The sequence below is a fragment of the Cornus florida genome, unplaced genomic scaffold, assembly GCF_030987335.1.
Source record: "Cornus florida cultivar Cherokee Brave unplaced genomic scaffold, ASM3098733v1 CherokeeBrave_3.0.0_Hap2_Chr02, whole genome shotgun sequence".
Lineage (NCBI taxonomy): Eukaryota > Viridiplantae > Streptophyta > Magnoliopsida > Cornales > Cornaceae > Cornus > Cornus florida.
The window spans coordinates 94190078-94194915 of NW_026775572.1; the positions used below are offsets into that span (position 1 = coordinate 94190078).

General features: G+C 37.2%; 1 pseudogene; it reads right to left on the reverse strand.

Annotated features, from left to right (window-relative positions):
- Positions 1 to 245: 245 nt before the first annotated feature.
- LOC132297772 (small nucleolar RNA R71) lies at positions 246 to 344 on the reverse strand (annotated as a pseudogene).
- Between the last annotated feature and the right edge of the window lie 4494 nt (positions 345 to 4838).

Sequence of the window (4838 nt, forward strand, 5' to 3'; positions counted from 1 at the left end):
TACCATGGACTTCCTAGTGAAGAACCTTATAAGCATTTAGATGAGTTTCTTGAAGTATGTTCCACCGTGAAATACACGAACATACCGGAAGAAGTGTTAAGGCTTAAACTTTTTACTTTTACCTATAAAGACAAGGCAAAATATTGGTTCAACAATCTTAGGCCTTTTTCGATAACTTCTTGGGCGAAAATGCAACAAGAGTTCTTGAAAATGTACTATCCGGTTTCTAAGCCCAATGCCATGAGAACTTCAATTAGAGAATTTTCTCAAGGGGATGGGGAAATGTTTCATGAGGCATAGGAAAGGTTTAATGATTTGCTAAGAAAATGCCCACATCATGACATACCTAAGTGGCAACTAGTTCAATCTTTCTTTGAAAGTTTACCGGATAATCACAAAGGTATGGTTGATGTATCCATGGGTGGTTCTTATCTTAACAAGCATGAAAATGATGTGTGACAATTGTATGAAAGTATGAGTCAAAATTCCATGCATAGGTCCTTATCTTCTAAAACTGGTAGAAATCTAGGAGGAATGAAGAATGTTGGCTTGTATCAGGTTGACAACTCCAATGATATAGCCGTCGAGATGAAATCCTTATCTCAAAGATTTGATCAATTATTGATTAACCAAAACTCGGCTAATCAAATGTCTTCCGCCCCTAATCATTTTCATCATTGTGCATCTAATGAATCATGTATGACTTGTTCTAGTGTGTTGCATTCTACTTCCAATTGTCCCCATGGACATGTGCAAAATGACAACCATGAGCAAGCCAATGCTATTTTTGCTAATCAAGGGAATAATCCCTATGGAAATCATTACAATCCTAGTTGGAGGAACCATCCAAACTTTTCTTGGAAAAGCCAAGGGGAAGGCTCAAACCCTCCCCAAGGTGATTTTCAAGGGAAATATGTTCCACCTCCGATGCAAAGCAAAGGGTCCCAAGGTTTTAGATCATCATTTCAATCCTATGGTTATCAATTTTCTAATTCTCATTTTCCTAATCAACTATCTTATTCTCAAGGAAATTCTAGAAGTCCCGCTTTTGAAGAAAAAGTTTTGACCGCTCTAGGCACTCTAGAGGCGAACACTCAATTGTTTCATTCTTATTCTCAAACCATTGCTAAGCTACAAACCTAAGTAGGGCAAATAGCCAGCACTTTAAATGATAGAGAGAGGGGGAAGATGCCTTTGAATGCCCCACCAAAGCAACAATGTGTTATGGAGACTCATTCCTCATCGGAAAGTCCTATAATAGAGCATGTCAATGCGGTGACAACCTTGAGAAGTGGGAGAATCATTGACAACCAAGTAGGTATGTCCAATGAAAAGAGTGAATTGGTGCAACCAAAAGTTGACACCCGTCCCGTTTCTTATCATATTCCTCATTATTGCATATGCATGATCATTTAAATGAGAAAGTGTCAAAAAGTGATTTGAAAAGTGAGTTCAAAAATGATTTGAAAAATGAATCAAAGCATGATTTGAAAAATTCTTGTGCTGATGATGTTTCAAAGAAGGATTTTGAAAAAGTTTTTGAGCCAAGAGCTCCATTTCCGAATGCCTTAAAAGGATCCATTTATTTTGATAAGCAAAAGATAAAGACAAATAAAATCATTGATGTGTTTAGGCAAGTGAAGGTTAACCTTCCGCTTTTGGATGCAATCAAGAAAATTCCGGCTTATGCCAAGTTTTTAAAAGATCTTTGCACCCAAAAGAGGAAGAACGAAAGCAAAGCACCTAGGAAAGTGGTCTTGACCGAGCAAGTGAGCTCTATTTTGCAACATAACACTCTTCCAAAGTTTAAAGACCCCGGGTCTCCTACTACATCTTGTTTCATTGGTGACTATATCATCAATCGGGCTCTCTTAGACTTAGGAGCAAGTGTCAATCTTCTTCCATACTCGGTACATGTCAAATTTGGCTTCGAAGACTTGAAACCGACGTCGGTAGTTTTACAACTTGCCGACCGATCAATAAAAAAGTCTAGGGGTATCATAGAGGTTGTTTTGATTAAGATTGATAAGTTTTTCTTCCCCATTAATTTCGTTATCATTGACACGGTACCGGTCCCAAATCCCAACAGCCAAATTCCCGTTATCCTTGGCCATCATTTCTTGGCAACCGCAAATGCCAACATCAATTGTAGGACGGGGATAATGAAAATCTCTTTTGGCCACATGAAGGTGAAGTTGAATATTTTCAATCCAACCCCGAATTCAATGGATAAGTATGAAGATATTTGTGTTGTAGAGAAATGTCTTGATAATGAATGTGGAAGAATAGAGTCTTTACTTGATGTTGAGCATTTCCATGGTTTGTCTACCAAAGAGAATTCAAAGAAAGTTGCTTCATAGATAAATTTTCCAAGGGCATGGAAGCCCAAGAGTTGTTTTAACCAAGGACTATCAACGTCGTTTGAATTAAATCCAATGAGTTCTTTAGGGAACCATTCGTTGGGTGGGATTCAAAGTGCTTTTCACCCCATCAAGGAGGGGATGCATTATAAGATCTTTAATCCGGGCTAAAAGAGCCCAACGTCTTGCTAGAGACGTTAAAGACTAGTAAATGCTTCGTTGGGTTTACAACCCTATTCCTCCTTCATTTCTATTTTCCCTTTCATTTCTTGCGTCGTCTAGACATGTTCTAAAATTCATACACATGGTTAGGATTTTGATTGAGTATGCATGCACTTTTGTTTTGAAAATAGGCATTTTGTCCAAGTTCAATTGATCTCAAAAGAGGTTCGATCGATCGAACATCTATTCCTGCATCCAATCATCTATCTGTTCCATTGATCAAGAATTTCCTGCATAAATCATCCCTCTGTGTATTGTTCGAAAGTTTATTTCGATCGATCTGAGAACTCCAAGATTGATTGAAATTGTTCTTGGATCGTGCATTACTCCACACTTTGAAATTTTTTGAGATCCATGAAAATATGCCTCTTTGTGCATCGTTTGAACTTCTCTGCAGATTTTCACCTGTTGATCCATCGAAGTACCTTTTCAATCGATCTCAGTTTGATCAATCTATGCCTCTTGTTGACCTTGATTTTAACTTTGGTTTTATTTTTATTTTTATTTTATTTTATCCTCAAAACTCAAAAAGATTTTAATTTCTACTTTTATTTTATTTTATTTTTTTTTTTAAAAAATCCAAATTTTCAAAAATATTTTATCCTTTCGAAGCATAGATCGATCTGTTCTTTCTTCAAGATCGATTTATGTTCGATCGATCTGAAACTTTTTCAGATCGATCGAACTTGTCGGACCAGTTTTTAAAAACAAAACCCTAAGGTCATTAGATCGATTTCAAAGGTCGATCTAAGACCCATCCCTTCTTTCACCGCTGCACCTAATCTTCCCAACCACCAGCGAGACTCCGACAAGCTTCCCGAGCTTTGATTCCCTCTTCCTCATCTCAGATCTCATCTATCTCTCCTTCGATCTACTTTTCTCCCCGAGTAAGGTGAGTTTTGAGTTTTTGATGTGGATTCGAGTTACAAATCACATGATTTTGATGTTACTATGTTAGATCTGAAGTTTCATACTTAATCTCTTTCCATATTTGAAGCTTTGAGCATGCGTGTATATATATGTATATATGTGTATATATTTTTGTATAAGTTTTAATTTTGATGTCGATTTTGAAGATTGTGGGCCAAGATGCTTGTTTATTCATGTGTTGTTGTTGTGTTGTGGGTGCCATAAACTTGTTTGGGCGCCCCCGTGTCATCAAAGTCTCAGATCTGTGATGGTTTGTATTAGTTGCAGAATTCGATCGATCTCGGTATTTCTCAGATCGATCGAAAATGCATCGATCTCACTCAATCCAACTCAATTCCAGATCTATCTAACTTTCATCGATCTCACATTTTTGTGATCGATCGAACTTTACAGATTTACATATACACTTCACACACTATCTTTTGTGATTCCATGCTATCTCATACATGCCTAATGCCTGTGTTTTCCACATTGGATGCATTCCATACTTATACTGTTTAAGCATGAGTCACTTAATGTCACTTATTTTTATGACTTGCATAGATTCATGTTCTTTATTATGTTTTGTCTATCTTATTTGACATACATGTTTCTGTATGCTATGCCTTATTTCCTTATTCAACTACTGACTTGTTCTGCAAGTTTTCCTTTTATTTTATAGGCCATGGCTAGGGTCAAGACTGTTGCCCGTGGACATTATCAAGGTAGAGTCAGGCGGAGATTCGACGACTAGGCGGGTCCCATCTCACGTCTAGGACCTTATTCCTCAGGCTGAGCAACCAGAGCAGATACAGGACCAGTCAGAGGCAGATACAGCTCAGTCCCAATCCGCTGACTCTAGACTACAATGTTCGGCTGCCGCCTTATCTTCTTCAGCTAAGGCTGAGCATGTACTTGTTGGGATTTATATGCCCTGGCATAGCAAATTCCTGTGTGGATTAAAGTGACATATGTTCCTGACGTTTCTGAAATATTTATGTTTTATACAATTGGTGAATTTAATGTATTATATTTCGATTGATAGTGTCCATTTGATTACAAGAAATATTTATATATATGTATGTGATGGCAATCAATGCATGATATATAAATAGTAATCATAAATGGTTCATAGTCGGTAATTATGGATGGACTCATAATTAATTAAGATTTGAACTGGATCCGCGTTAGGTTGAGATATATTGTGAGAGCTGTTGTATGCAATTGCTCCCTATCACCGTCATGGTATTTGACTCTTAAGCATGAGAAAATTATAGACTCTTTTATTAATTAATAATTACTTTGATTTGTTCGGCGGATTTTTCGGGATCCTTAGACCAACACTTT